Source organism: Giraffa tippelskirchi, chromosome 9 (assembly GCF_054371585.1).
Source record: "Giraffa tippelskirchi isolate mGirTip1 chromosome 9, T2T-mGirTip1v1.2.pri, whole genome shotgun sequence".
Taxonomy (NCBI): domain Eukaryota; kingdom Metazoa; phylum Chordata; class Mammalia; order Artiodactyla; family Giraffidae; genus Giraffa; species Giraffa tippelskirchi.
In genome coordinates this window covers 2,790,551-2,807,255 of record NC_137283.1, presented here as the reverse complement: position 1 = coordinate 2,807,255, position 16,705 = coordinate 2,790,551, and the positions used below count along the sequence as shown (strand labels likewise).

At 36.7% G+C, this 16,705-nt stretch overlaps 1 protein-coding gene across 5 annotated transcripts in view; it reads right to left on the bottom strand.

The window, feature by feature from the left end:
- Window positions 1-16,705, bottom strand: part of ZCWPW2 (zinc finger CW-type and PWWP domain containing 2) — a 134,037-nt gene that overhangs the window by 111,091 nt on the left and 6,241 nt on the right. The window contains exon 2 of one of the 5 annotated variants that reach the window (XM_081526961.1): window positions 13,613-13,680. The exons of the other annotated variants lie outside the window; for them this stretch is intronic. The gene's annotated coding sequence lies outside the window, so the exon portion shown is untranslated. The remainder of the gene's footprint in view (window positions 1-13,612; window positions 13,681-16,705) is intronic. 5 annotated transcript variants of the gene reach the window in all.

Genomic DNA, 16,705 nt, shown 5'->3' with positions numbered 1-16,705 from the left:
TGGCATCATACAAAGCTTCATGGAAACTGGCTATAGCCCAGAGCCCAAAACAATCAATATTGATCAACCACAACATGCGGACACCAGTGCCACCTCTACCCCCTTCATGCCAGGGAAGCGGATGCTGCTAACCCAATCGTGTACCCCGGTGTGGCCAACTGTGACTTAAGCATGGGGAGCTACTGCAGCATCTCACAACTGTAACCACTTGTCTTCGATTTCCCAACAACCCTCAATGCCATGCTGTCAGGACAGTGCTAGAATCAAAGTTGTGCCACATTTTATTACTACTGTATCCTGGTCCCTGATCATGTCAGGGCAAATCATGTGTTTCTTTAATTATTCACTAGAAGCTCCCCAGTTCAATGGGCAAAGGCTCTATAATGATAAGCTCCCCTATGCACTGACGAGATTGTGCTATATTCCGCTTCAGAGTGAAAGGAGGCAATGGAGGCTCACCATTAAGTTACTGACTCCGTCCTTGTGAGGGCTCTCTAGTAATGCTGATCCAGCAAGTCTGACACGTGGGCTGCTGGGCTATTCGCATTGTTTGCATGACATGCCACATTACAGATTAGAGAAGGAAAACCATTATGATCACCTTCATATTTACCCTCCCCCAAACAAGTGAGAAATTCAACATTCATTCATGATTTTTACAGTAAAAAATAAAGTTCAATCCCAACCCAGCATCATTTACTAAAATTCTGGGCTGACTAAACAGTAAGGTAAAAAGTATCAAATGTATATAGAATTGAAATAAGAATGCATTTGTACACAGAACACAAAAAAGTCATAAAAGAAAGATGATAAATTTGAAAATGTAGAGATTAAATTTTCTGTGTAAATAAAACTTAAAAAAAATTAAAACCATAAAATAAGTTGAAAAGCAAGAAAAAGACAAGGTTGAATATTTTCAATACACAGACACAGGGATTAATATTCAGACTATACACAATATAAAGTGAGTGTACTTGGTAGTAGAGCTTCATGAAAGCAGGGAAGCCTCAAGATTGCTTTTCTGTTTATATTTTTAAAATTTTGTAATAAGACTAAATTAATTTGATATCCTAGTAAAAGTCTGAGTGTCAGGATCTAACAACATAAAAAGCACAAAACAGATTTGTGATTTCTGATATATGATTAAAAACTGTATGACCATATATAATAGTGCATTCTATAAACAAAGAGGGGGAAAAGAGAAAAGAAGACTGTGATTGGATCTAATAATAAATATGAAACTTGAGATGATCCACATTCAAGTATATTCCACTAAGACCAAGACCAAAGTGTAAAAATAAACCTCAAATACGACTTGAGAGAGAGACTAATAGCTAAGATGTGCATATGGCAGTGCTGTGTTAGTCACTCAGTCGAGTCCTCCTCTTTGTGACCCCATGAACCGTAGCCCGATGGACTGTAGCCCGCCAGGCTCCTCTACTCATGGAATTCTCTAGGCAAGAATGCTGGGGTAGGCTGACATTTCCTTCTCCAGAGGACTCCGACCCAGGGATTTAATACGGGTCTCCCACATTGTGGGGAAATCCCTTAAGATTTGTACACTGTATCTCAAAGGTTACGTACGGGAGAGTCCATCCACCTCACCGTGTAGTTTGTGTACGTTGTGACATGTGGCATGTAGGTTTTTCCAGAAGGAAAAAGTACAGAATTTTTAGACTAGTAATTATAAAATTATAGTATACCCATAAAATGGCTCACTGCTTATTATTATGTATACTGATTTTTAAATCCAGTTTTAAACTTAAGCACTGAGTCACATTTTTATAAGGTATGCAAAATGTTCTTTCCTCATTAGAAAAAGTCTGAACTGGAGACTTTCTCTCCTTGAACTTTTAGAAAAGCAGCAGTGAGATACTTTTGTTTGAACTCAAATGAGAGACTTTTAATGAAGATTTTAGAATTGAAGAGCTAGACTTTCAGGATTCATCTGAACGTTTAGAAATCCTGACTAAAAGTCATTCCCAAACCAGTCCACTCAGTATTAATGCATATCTATTTTCTTTTAGTAGAATTTTTTCTTTAATATAAAATGAAAATAAAATCTTAATAGGTTAAAACAAGCCAAATGCCCACCCTACACACATAAATACCTTTCAGAGTCAACTAAATCCAGAGCTAAACCTAAATTGTGCAAATTTGCAGTGAAATCATAAGTCACACAATCTAAACAAAAGTCAACTACAGACATACATGGTAAGCCCTCTGAGGAATGCACCCCAAGAAGCAGAAGCCTGTGTTCTGTGCCATCTTGAAGATCTGCATATCTTATTTGCTAATACAGTGTAATAGGTCAATAGAATACATTAACTACTAGGTGATGATGCTTTGGTACTATTCATATAGCGTTCCTTATCTTAAATGATGTGAGTTTTCCCAAAGAGGAGCTTTGGTTCTGCTTTAGAAGTCTCATCTAAATTAAACACCTTATTAAATATTAACACAGAGGGAGGTGACACAGGACTCAATACAGACAGTCAAGCCACCTCTCTGTATATATAGGAATAACCTTCTCCTTCAAGGTATTTACACTGGAAAGCTTAGTGTGGCCTGATCAATATTTCAGTGGTAAAATTTTCAGTGATCAGAACCTTGGTAAAACTTGAATTCAAAAACTGTTAACAAATATTTCTAGTGATAAGACTATGGAATTATTACAAATTTATTACTATGAGGGAAAGCAATCATCTTTAAAAAATGCCTCAGTCACTGCTACTCAATATAGAAGGCTAAAATTCCATAATAAGCCATAATCTCTGTCCTCTGAAATTGCCCTAATATCATTCATTAGAATGAGATTTAAAGTAGTAAGAGCACTTTATAGCTACATTCAGCTTTCCTATGAAATATTCAGTATCTTAAACACTATGTATACTTTCTTCTCTTAGTAAACTTGATACCAGCTTTAGAGTTTGTGGAAATGGAAAAAAAGAATTATTTATTATCATTCTAGAAATGATTTTTTGGAAGAATAGCAAGTATACAAATCAAAAACAGGACAGACACTACTAGGGCCTAAACTGCCCCCCCCCCATTTATATGTTGAAGTCCTAAATTTCAGTATCTCAGACTAAAACTGTATTTAGAGACAAGGTCCTTAAAGAGGTAACTGAATTAAAAAGAAGTCATTAGGGTGAGTCTTAATCCAGTCTGACTGGTATCCCTATCAGAAGAGGAAATCTGGACACAGACAAGCACAGAGGGGAGACCTTATGAAGACACAGGGAGAAGACAAAGACCTAGAAGCCAAGGAACAGAGCCCGACCTCCGGGATCTCAGAAGGAGCCAACCCTGTGACTTGATTTCAGACTTCCGGCCTCCAGAATTGTGAGAAAATAACTTCTGTTGTTTAAGGCATTGTCTTTAGTGCTGTGTCATCACGGACCCAGAAAACACACACAGCCACTTCTGTCTTTCCAAAATTGAAGTAGTTTTTGTTCCCTTTTTCTATAAGCCTCAGCCATCACTCCTCAGTGGAAAAAGGTGGTGGTCTGGCCCTGCTCCTCCAGCTTCTCAGGAGCTGCTTTCTCACTGTCGCAGTGAGGCTTAAACAGATGTGTGTTAAGGAGGGCTTCCCCAAAATGCCTTTAAAGATATAAACCCACAACATAGTTCCTGCCCTTTCCAACATGTGAGGCTGAAAATGAAAAGACAGTTGTCTTGTTAAAACCAGAAACCATCGTTGTATGAGGGCCATCATCTGAGTGGTAACTGGAACAAAAGTCAGGGCTGGAGAAGTGCTGGAGAGGGGACTGCAGGCTCCAGAACTGCGACATGAGAACTCTTCTTGCAGGTTAGTCATCTTGTGGCTTCTTCATCCCTTTCTAGACAGAGCTTACACTTTGGCTTCAACACAGAGCTCAGACCGGCCTGCCCTGATATCTATCACATGACTCTAGATTTTGGTTTTTCATCCCACAGGCAGCTTTTCCTGTCTTCACAAGCAGCACTCCACCGCCGCAAACCTGCTCTGAAGGAGTCTCCTGGAACTGCAGACAGCTCTAGAAGTCCTTTCAGCATTTACTTCCACTCAAGTGATAACCAGAGAACCTAGCTCTGCAAATATAGCAGCCTTCTATACTGCAGTACACCTTTGGCTTGTAAAACTCAACATCTTACTTCTAGAAATAGTCTTCCAAAAGCTGCCATTCCATCCTCACCCTCAGTAACGTTCCTGCAGTGTGACATGTACACTAGGCCATCCCCTGGCCCCCTATTCAGTCCCTCCTCCTCAACCGCCTTATCTAGGATGACTGTCTGTCTCCCGTAGCTCTCCACCAGACTACTTTTTTGGTTTTGCTTTTAACAAAGCAGCAGCACCCAGCAAAGCTCCCAAAGCCCAAGGAAGGGGCAGACTCCATGGCTGTGGGGGAGGTAAGCTGGCATTACAAGGTGCTAAAGAACGGTTAGTATATAAGTGCATTCAAAACACTTGACAGGACATGCAAATAAAGACACAGATTAAGACACAGATTAAACATACACTTTATCTGCCCCTCCTCAGTTTCTATTTCTCAGAAAGAGATTTTATTTGCTCCTGGGAACTTTAGCAGATAGCTAACAATGCAGACCTGGAGGAGCTGAGAACACTCCTTGTAGAAGAAAAAGCATGGAGGTGTTGTAAGATTATATTTGAAAGATTACAGCAGAAGAGAGGGAACGAAGTGACGAAGTGATTGGTCAAGTTAAAAAAAAAAGTGTGAAAGTTTGTGTGTCTCCTGGGTATGTACTTGGAGTGGAATAGCATGGTCATTGTTGTTGTTGTTCAGTCGCCAAGAAGTGTCCAACTCTCTGGGACCCAGTGAACTGCAGCATGCCAGGCTTCCCTGTCCTTGACTATCACCCTGAGTTTGCTCAAACTCAGGTCCATTGAGTCGGTGATGCCATCCACCCATCTTATCTTCTGTTGCCCCCTTCTCCTCTTGTTCTCAGTCTTTTCCAGCATCAGGGGCTTCTCCAGTGAATCTGCTCTTCACATCAGGTGGCCAAAGGATTGGAGCTTCAGCTTCAGCGTCAGTCCTTCTAATGAATATTCAGGGTTGATATACTTTAGGATTGATTGATTTGATCTCCTTAATGCCCAAGGGACTCTCAGGAGTCTTCTCCAGCACAATTCAAAAGCGTCAATTCTTCAGCACTCAGTCTTCCTATGGTCCAACTCTCACATCTATACATGAATACTGGAAAAACCATGGCTTTGACTATGCAGGCCTCTGTCAGTACAGTGATGTCTCTGCTTTTTAATACTCTGCCTAGGTTTTTCATAGCTTTTCTTCCAAGAAGCAAGCATCTTTTAATTTCATGGCTGCAGTCACTGTCCGTGGTGATTATGGAGCCCAAGAAAATATAATCTGCCACTGTTTCTACTTTTTCCCCATCTGCTTGCCATGAAGTGATGGGACCAGATGCCATGATTTAGTTTTTTGAATGTCTAGTTTTAAGCTAGCTTTTTCACTCTCCTCTTTCACTGTCATCAAGAGGCTCTTTAGTTCCTCTTCACTTTCTGCCATTAAAGTAGTATCATTTGCATATCTGAGGTTGTTGATATTTCTCTTGACAATCTTGATTCCAGCTTGTGGTTCATCCAGCCCAGCATTTCACATTATGTACTCTGCACGTAAGTTAAATAGCAGGGTGACAATATACAGCCTTGATGTACTCCATTCCCAATTTGGAACCAGTCTGTTGTTCCATGTCCAGTTCTAACTGTTGCTTCCTGACCTGCATACAGGTTTCTCAAGAGGCAGGTCAGGTGATCTGGTATTCCCATCTCTTTAAGAATTTTCCACAGTTTGTTGTGATCCACACAGTCAAAGGCTTTAGCATAGTCAGTGAAGCAAAAGTAGATGTTTTTCTGGAATTCTTTGCTTTCTCTATGATCCAGTGAAGTTGGCAATTTGATCTCTGGTTCCTCTACCTTTTCTAAATCCAGGTTGTACATCTGGAAATTCTTGATTCATGTACTGCTGAAGCCTAGCTTGACAGATTTTGAGCATAACCTTGCTAGCATGTGAAATGAGTGCAACTGTACAGTAATTTGAACATTCTTTGGCATTGCCTTTCTTTGGGATTGGAATGAAAACTGATCTTTTCCAGTCCTGTGGCCGCTGCTGAGTTTTCCAGATTTGCTGGCGTATTGGGTGCAGCACTTTCACAGCCTGGTCATAGGCTGACTCTATGCTGAACATTCTGAGGAGCTGTCCAAGTGTCTTCTTGAGTGGCTGCACCATTTCACATTCCCAGCAGTGACTGTATGAGGGCTCCCACTTCACGTCCTCACTAACACTTGCTATCTTTTTTATTACAGCCATTCTAGAAGGTGGGAAGTGTTTTCTCATTTCAGTTTTGATTTGTTTTTCTTATAGCTAATGTTGAATATCTACATGTGTCTTTTTGGCCATTGCTATATCACCTTTAGAGAAATCTCCTCTGCCAATGTTTAAAATTGGGTTACTTGTCTTTTATTATTAATTTTTAAGATACATTTTAGATACAAGACCATTACCAGTGTCTTTTCAAAAATATTGAAAATATTTTCTCTCATTCTGTATGTTGTCTTTTCACGTTCTTGATAGCAGCACAAGAGTTTTTAAATTTGATGGAAGTCAATTTTTCTGTTTTTTCTTTTGTTACCTATGATTTTGAAGTCAACATAGGAAGGTTTTGCCCAAGTCAAAGTCAGGAAAATTTACTCCTGTATTTTCTTCTAAGAATTTAATATTTTACCTTTTATATTTAAGCCCTATGATCCATTTTAATTTAATCTTTTAAAATATTACAAAGACGTTCAACTTGATTCTCTGCATGTGGCTATCCAGCTGTCCCAGTATAACATTTGTTGAAGACTGTTTTCCCATTAAACTATCTTGGCATCTTTGCTGAAAATCAATTAACTCTAAGGGTTTATTTCTGGACACACCATTCTATTCCACTGATGTATTCCATTCTTACGGTACTAACATAAGAATATACTATGAGAGTACCATATGAACAGAAGAATGCATTGTGGAACAGAACTGTCCTGATTACTGTAATTTTCTAGTAAGTTTTGAAACTGTAAGTGTGAGTCCTCCACCTTTGCTCTTTTTCAAGGTTGTCTGGCTCTTCTGAGTCCCTTCAACTTCCATATGAAGTCTGGAAGCTTGCCAATTTCTACAAAGAAGTCAATGGAAGGTTTGACAGAGATTGCATTGTATCTCTAGATCAATTGAGGGAATATTGTCATCTTAACAATATCAAGTAATCCAATCCATGAACATGAGAACTCTTTCATTTATTTAGGTCTTCCTCAACAATGTTTTATAATTTGTAGAATATAAGCTCTGCACTTCTTGTAGAAATTATTCCTAAGTATTATATTCTTTTCATACTATTGTAAATAGAATTTTCTTAATTTCACATTTGGATTGCTGATTGCTAGTGTACAGATATACACTTGTATATTGATCCTCTATCTGACACCCTGTTGCACTGGCTTATTAGTTCTAATAGTTTTTTACTGGATTCCTTAGGATTTTCTATTTACCAAATCATCTACAAACATAGAAAATTTTACCTTTCCCTTTACAACCTGGATGCTTTTAATTTCATTTTCTTGCCTAACTGCCCTGGTTAGAACCTTGGATATAAGGTAGAATACAACTGGGGAGTGAGCATCTTGCTTTGTTCTTTATTTCAGGGGCAACACCCGTATTCTTTCATCATGAAGTGTGGTGTTGTCTATGAGTTTTGTGTAGATGCCCTTTCTGATTGAGGAAGTTCCTTTCTATTCCTAGTTTGTTGAAATTTGTTTTTAAATCAGGAAAAATGTGTTGGATTTTGTTAAATGCTTTTTCTGCATCTATTGAGATGATCATGTGGTTTTCTTTTACTGATATGGTATACTACACTAATTAATTTTCAGATGTTAAGCTAACTTTAAATTCCTGAGACAACTTCTTTAATCATCACGTGTAGTATTTTTTATATGTTGCTGGACTTGGTTTGCTAGTATTTTGTGAAGGATTTTTGTCTCTACATTTATAAGAAATAATGGTCTATTCTTTTCATGTCTGATTTTGGTATCAGAGTTGACAGATTTGATTTTAAATTCTGTGATTACAAACTTTAAAAGGATACTCAATACTTCTCCATAATTCTACCATAGTTCCCTTTAAGTATACTTTCCTGTTCACCTAGACAATTTCTCTCTTGAAAACATACTCTTCTGCCTCCTCACCTTAGCTAATGTCCCTAATGAGGAAATATTTCCATCAATTCAATTATTGTTTTCATTTAGGATCAATCACAAGCACATAAACAAACATACACAAAGACTTAGGCTTAGCTCATAGGCTAGGTTAATGTGAAGATATATCAGAACAAACCTACTGTCTCCAAATTTAAGCCTCTTGTGATGAAAATGGAACTGTTCATCTGCCTTAAATTATACTTTCCAAGTTATATTTTTCAATATTCTGGATAATGTGATCACAATGTCAAGCTATCATGGAGTCTTCTGCTCTTATATGCAGAATATACTTGAAATATATTTATCAAGTATTTTATACAATTATAGAAACTTGGCATTAAAGATACAAATTTTAAAATAGTTTTGACTAATAAAAAATTACAGTGGACTAAACCTTACTAGTTGGTGATGGACAGGGAGGCCTGGCATGCTGCAGTCCATGGGGTCGCAAGGAGTCAGACACGACTGAGTGACTGAACTGAACTGAAACTTTGCTAGTAATGTGGCTATTTAATGTTTGTGAGTCTTAACTTTAAATATTTAACGTCATAACCAATATATTGTTAGAATATATGTCTTGTTAATATGTTCATAAGATATGGTGAATAAGTTAACAGGAATAGGAAGATTAATACATAAAACAAGAATACAACACAACATGCAGTTTTAAAATACTTCTTTACAATTTTAGGTATGATTTAACTGGTATTCTAATTACTCATGGCCATAATTAGTGTTACTAAATTTAAAATTACTCTAAATATTGTTCTATAAGAAATGAATAGTCTCTATGTTCAAAACTATAACTTGTTCTTAAATTCTTAAAATGAGACACCAATTATTTCAAAGTCTATAGTAGCAATAGCCTACTATTGTATAATGAACTGCAATAATTAATAACTAATTTTTTAATATAAACTATCTTTGGTAAGCCAAAAAGAAAATGTGACACATAAAAAAGGCTCACAACTTTTATCCTGACATTACTAAAGTAAAAGTTGCTGAATTCCAGAAAACAGAGAGCAGCACAAACATGTCAACAAAAGCATTTGCTTGTAGTTTGACTAGATATATTTTAGAAGAAAAAAAATTTTTAAGAGACAGTTGTCTTGCATTTTCAAACACTGAGCATTCTGATAGGCAAATGAACTCTGAAAAATGAAATGGAAATGTTGTAAAAAGATTTATATTGCAGTAAGAGGGAAATGGCAACCCACTCCAGTGTTCTTGCCTGGAGAATCCCAGGGATGGCGGAGCCTGGTGGGCTGCCGTCTATGGGGCCGCACAGAGTCGGACACGACTGAAGCGACTTAGCAGCAAGAGTCTAAAAGATCAAGGGACTTCTCTGGTGGTCCAATGGCTAAGGCTCCACACTCCCACAGAAGGGGACCTGGATTCAATCCCTGGTCAGGGTACTAGATCCTACATGCCACAACTAAAGAGTGTGCATGCTACAACAAAAAGATCTTGCATGCTGCAACAAAGACTGAAGATCCTGCATGCCACAACTAAGACACAGCGAAGTCAAATAAAAAAGTAAACATTTTTTTAAAAAAACATAGAGACTTATGATATACTTGAAGTTGATACATTTACATTTTTAAAAAAATGCAAATTATTAACAAATATATTAAAGTGTGTAGGGAATCGCTGCAGATGGTAACTTCAGCCATGAAATTAAAAGATGCTTGTTGCTTGGAAGAAAAGCTATGACCAACCTAGACAGTGTATTAAAAAGCAGAGACATCACTTTGACAACAAAGGTCAGTACAGTCAAAGCTATGGTTTTTCCAGTAGTCATGTATGGATGTGAGAGTTGAACCACAAAGAAGGCTGAGTGCTGAAGAATTGATGCTTTCAAACTGTGGTGCTGGAGACTCTTGAGAGTCCCTTGGACTGCAAGGAGATCAAACCAGTCAATCCTAAAGGAAATCAACCCTGAATATTCATTGGAAGGACTGATGCTGAAGCTGAAGCTTCAATACTTTGGCCATCTGATGCGAAGAGCTGACTCATTTAGAAAAGACCCTGATGCTGGGAAAGATTGAAGGTAGGAAGAGAAAGGAATGACAGAGTATGAGATGGTTGGACGGCATCACCGACTCAAAGGACATGAGTTTGAGCAAGCTGCGGGAGATGGTGAAGAATGGGGGTCGCAAAGAGTAGGACATGACTGAGTGACTGAACGACAGCAAGGAAATCCCTGGTGGTGCTGGTTAGGACTTGGTGCTTTCACTGCTGTGGCCCAAGTTTACAAAGATCCCACAAGCCATGTTGTGTGGCCAAAATACCGAAGGAAAAAAAAAAAAGTCCTACCTTTGATGACTGTTGGAGTAAATGAGATTGATATATATTTTTTAAAGTGTGAATTTTATATTTATATATCCAAATAAAACATTACAAGATTAAAAGCAATATTATAAATGCATATGAAGCTGACTGAAACTACACTGTATCCACTACAATTCATTTTGTTGCAAGTGACGGCTTAAGACAAAAAATCAAAATTAAAAAGGAAAGAAAAAAGAAGAAACTATTGCTTCATATGTCAAAAGAGAGAAGTATGTCTGACATGAGGCCCAGCTAAATTCAGAACTAAATCAACACAGCAAAATATGCGGCATTTCTTTACACCAACAATGAACTACCCAAAAATGAAATCAAGAAAACAATCTCATTTATAATAGCACCAAAAATAATAAAATACTTACAGATAAATCTAACCAAGTAGGTGAAAGATTGGTTAAACGAAAACTATAAAACCCTGATGCAGGGACTTCCCTGGGGTCCAGTGGCTAAGATTCTGTGCTCCCAATGTAGCGGGCCCAGGTATGATCCCTGGTCAGGGAACTAGATCCCACGCGACACAACTAAAAGATGCTGGATGTTGAAATAAAGATCAAATATCCCAACTAAAAACCAAAACAGCTAAATGAATAAATGAATAGAAAAAATTTTAAAAACCACTGATGAAAGAAACTGAAGATGATACAAGTAAATGAAAAGATATTCAGTGTTCACGGATTGAAACAATATTGTTAAAATGTCCATAGTATGCAAAGTGAGCTATAGATTGAATGCAATCGCTATCAAATCCCTACAGCATTTTTCACAAAAACAGGGAAAAAATTATAAAATTCCTATGGAACCACAAAAGATCCCAAACAGAGAAAGTAATCTTGAGAAAGAACAAGGTGAAGGCATCACAGTGTCTGATTTCAAAAATATATTACAATATTGCAAAGCAATATTACAGTAACCAAAAGATTATGCTGTTTGATTGAAGAAATACAGACGAACTGAACTGAACAGAACAGAGAAATACATCCACAAATATATGGTCAACTAATCTTCAACAAGGGCATCAAGAACAGATAATGAGGAAAGGACACTCTCTTCAATAAGCCAGGCTTGGAAACTCGATATCAATTATCTTACAAAATACACAAAAATTAACTCAAATGGATTAAAGGCGTAAAATGTAACCCCTGATACTAGAAGGAAACAGGGGGAAAGCTTCATGACACTGGTCTTGGGAACGATTTCATGGATATGATACCAAAAACACACGCAATAAAAGCAAAAACAGACAAGTAGAAATGCATCAAATAAAAAAGCTCTGCATAGCAAAGGAAACAGAGTGAAAAGGCACCCTGAAGAAGAGAAAATATTCATAAACCATATATCTGATAAGGGGCTAATATCCAAAATATATAAGGAATCCCTACAACTCAAAAGAAACAACCAATCCAATCAAGAAATGGGCAAAGGACCAAACAGACATTTTTTCAAAGAAGACATACAGCCAGCAAGTGTATGAAAAAATGCTGCATGTCATTAACCATCAGGGAAATGCAAATCAAGCATTGACAAGGATGGAGGAAAAGGTGATCCTTGTACACTGGCAGTGGACATGTACACTGGTCTAGCCATTGTGGAAAACATTATGAAGGTTCTTCAAAAACTCCAACAATCCCACTTCTAGATATATATCCAAAGGAAATAAAAACATTGCGCTATCTGCACTCTCATGTCCATTGCAGCATTATTCACAATAACCAAGAAACAGAAAACAACCTAGATGTCTACTGATTGATGAATTGATAAAGAAATAGTGATATATATATATACATATATATATATATAATTATTCAGCCTTAAAAAATAAAGGAAATCCTGTCCTATGTGACAACATAGGTGAACCTAGAAAGGCACTGGGCTGAATGAAATAAGTCAGGTATAGAAAGAAAAATACCATATGATCTTGCTGAGTCTGAAAATAGTCAAAATCAGAAGCAGAGAGAATTGTGGTTACCAGAGGTGGGGGTGGGGAGAGGAAATGTGGTTAAGTTCCTCAAACAGCCCAAAGTTTCAATAATGCAGGATGACTAAGTTCAGAGACCTACGGTACAGGTGGTGACTACAGTTAATAATACTGCTGCTGAAATCTGATAAGACAGTAAACCTTTTTTTAAAAAAACAAAGATAGAAGCCCTGTTGGCAATCTCCAAATACAAGATAGAAGGTAAATATTTTTTTTAATTTACACAGAATTCTTTTTGTCTTTTTAATCCTCCTATATTTTAATTTTACTTTTATTAAATTACAGTTGCTTTACAATATTAGTTTCAGGTGTACAACATAGTGATTTAATATTTTTATATACTCCACTTCGAGTTATTATAAAATATTGGCTGTATTCCCAGTGCTTTGCAATATATCCTTGCAGCTTATTTTATAAATAGCAGTTTGTACTTGTTAATCTAATATGCCTATCTTGCTCCTCCCCGATCCTTCTCCCCACTAGTAACCATTAGTTTGTTCTCTGTATCTGTGAGTTTGCTTCTGTTTTGTTATATTAATTCATTTGTTTTATTTTTTTAGATTCTGCATATAAGTGATAATATAAAATATTTGTCTTTTAGGAGAGTAAATCTTAAGTGTTCTCACCACACACATATAGCAACTATGGGAAATGATGGATATGTTGATAAATGTGACTGTAGTAATCATTTCACAATGTGTTAATATTGTACATAAAAAACATCTTATTATACATTTTAAATACATACAATTCTTATAAAAATGAATAAATTTAGGATTAACTAATTTCATCAGGATTTGTTTTCCCTTAGTCTCTCTACTTTGCCTGCTTCTGCATTAGGTTAAGCATTAGGTTCCATGTGAAGGAAGATGGCAGCAAGTTCAAGGCCAGAGTGAAAGAGCATGTGTGCCCTCCCCAGAAGCCCACGAAACCCTCATGCCATCACACGGACTCTAAGTGGGCATGTGTCTCTCTCAGTGTCGGTGACCATAGCTGGTGAATAGCATGTGCCAATGTGTAAGCAGAGGTCACGTACGTACCACTGGAGCAAGGGGTAGAGACTGCTCCGGACAAAAGACAGTGGAGGAAGAGGATTTGCAGAGGTAAACTGGGTAAAAGAGAAGAAGAGTAGGTATCCATGCAATATTTGAAGACACATATACCAGAGACAAAAACTGGAAGAAAATACAGAAAATAAAAATCTTATGGTAATAAGAATATGAACTGTTTTTTCCTCTATCTTCCAAACATTTTTAATGGAAGTTTTAAAATTATAGTTTCATATAACTATATAGGTCAATCTCATTACTTGCAGATACCATATTTGCAATTCTGTCTACTATAAATCATTTGTAACCTCCGATATCAATATTTGCTGGGCTTTTGCAAGGTAACACTGACTTCTTGCTTCAGCTCTCATACTGTAAACAAGTATCCATTCAGTGGTCTATTCAGGGCTAACATAAATGTAAAAGGACAAAATTAACATTTACAAGTTATTTCTCAAAGATACTTTAGCAACATAACAGCATCTATTCTTGAGATAAATGTTTCTTTAAAAAGCATACTTAGTATCAGATCCACATATATCAAAATGGTGACTACAGAAAATTTTGAATAATATTAATTTATAAGCTTTAATACTATTTTTCTGTATATTTTGTTCATAATAACAGACTTTTGATTAAAATTGTTATTGAAAGCTCTGAACTTTTAAAATATGAAAACAAGTTTTCAAATAAACCACTAAACAGTATAACTTTTCAATAAAAATGATTTCAATCTGCACTGTCTCTTTATTTAAACACTCGTGTACCTAAATCTCAGTTTTTGCTAGGTTGTAACTTCTTGTTGCAAATATTAAATTGTAAAAATGTTTTATAGACTTGTAAATTTTAGAACTGCAAAAATGTATCAGGTAATATTCCAAAAATGGCTAATTTTATTTTATTTTAAATATTAATGTTTTTGGTCCCACCATGGTCATGCAGGATCTTAGTTCCCTGACCTGGGATCAAACCCATGCCTCTGGCAGTGAACGTGCGGAGTCCCAAACACTGGACTGCCAGGGAATTCCCAATAGCTAATTTTAGAGTAACCTTAGCAAATGAAGATATAAAGAGTTCAATAATTTTAATCCTTAGGAAAGTAATTATAATATACGTAAGAACTGTCAAGCAATATTCCAAGTTCAAGAAAATTCCCCTTAACCTACAAAAACATATTGCTTTGGGGAAAAAAATCTAGTTTTATTTCAACATAGCAATATGGACAATATTTCAAACTATGTATTAATTTGTTCCTTCACTCATTCATTTTTTTTTTAAACCAGATATTTACTGTGGACATGTTACATGTTGCACAAAAGTTCTAGATGCTAGGGAAACACCAGTGAATCAAAACAAATACAGCATACGTGAGTTAACATTCCAGTAAGAGGGGACACAGACAGTATATAAAAGCAAGCCAATAAATAAACAATGTCAGATAATGATAAGTGCTAAAGAGCAACACAGGATGATATGATAGTGATATATATTATGTTGGAGGAGGTAATTTCTTGGGGGAAATTACATAGTCATGCATATTGGTAACACTACAAATTCAGACTCCAGTCTCAGATGAGCCCTCAGTACACCTTTAAGGCTATCCATTTTACGTATTATCTCTTTCCTCTTGCAATTCTTTAGTGATTATTCTAAACTTTTCTCAATCTCAGACCAATCTCTTCATTCTCAAAAGATAAACTTTCCTCTTACTTTACAAGGATTATCTTTGCCATTTCTCACCTCAATACCTAAAAGCTTATCCAAAACTGCTCTCTTACTTCCTTGCTGCCATTTCAGACCTCAATTCTATTTTCTTCTAAAATACTTCTTCTTGAGGATTTGCTATGAGCCAGCCATAATGCTAAAGGAAAAACAAGATTCTCCTCCCTTCAAGTAACGTAAGTACTATCATGAAGCCAATACAGAATGATTTGGAAGCATGCAGGGCACACCTTTCAGGTAGGTGGTGTCCGGATACTGCAAAGAGGTGATTTTAAGCCAATCTGAAAAATTATTAAATAGACTTAGGCCACGATTATGTGCCCCTAGGAGTCTCTACCCTTCTCCATGCGACTTAACACACTGTATTACAGTTCATTAAATGAAGTGCTCTACAAGACAAGGAAAATCCAGTGGCAAGTCAGTCTATCTTGTTAACCATTGTATCCCCAGCATTTAAAAGAATATTTACCAAAAAGAAGCACTGAAAGAATATTTATATTATAAAATAAAGAAAATATCATGAACTTTAGAGTTAGGTCTGTCCTTGACAGTACTGATATTCAAATTATTTAAAACCTAGGATGGCTGTGTGTATCAGCTGAATGTCATTTGTAGCTCTGGATTTAAATTCTGACTCCATTTCATATGAGATTTTTAAATTAAGGCAAGTCAGTTAAATAATTTGCCTATCATTTTATCATTTTTACATACTGACAATTATAATACTGAATTCATAGGATGGTTTTAATGATGAAATGAAATAGCATATGAAAAGACACATTTCAGAGTTAGTACATTAAATATAATGTTTGACTTTCTTTCTAGACTGCTTTTAAATGAGTAATATTTATAGTTAGACAAGAAAATTAAAATATGCAGAAACCAATGCAGAATGAGAACACTCTTATTTTGTCTTTCGTTCATGATTTTTCTCAAGCACTCAACTTAATAAATGATTCTTGAGTTTGCATACAGACTTTAAAATGCCAGGGTTCCCTCATAGCTTAGTCGGTAAAGAATCTGCCTGCAATGCAGGAGACCTGGGTTCGATTCCTGGGTCAGGTAGAACCCCTGGAGAAGGAAATGGCAACCTACTCCAGTATTCTTGCCTGGAGAATTCCACGGACAGAGGAGCCCAGCAGGCTAGGGTCCATGGAGTCTCAAGTGTCAGACATGACTTAGTGACTAAACCACTACCAGACTTTAAAATGCATTTAATCTTAATCTTCTCTCCAATATAAATTGGAATTTACAGGAATTTCAAATTGGAAATTGGAATTCTCCAGGCCAGAAAACTGGAGTGGGTAGCCTTTTCCTTCTCCAGGGGATTTTCCCAACCCAGGGATCGAACCCAGGTCTCCC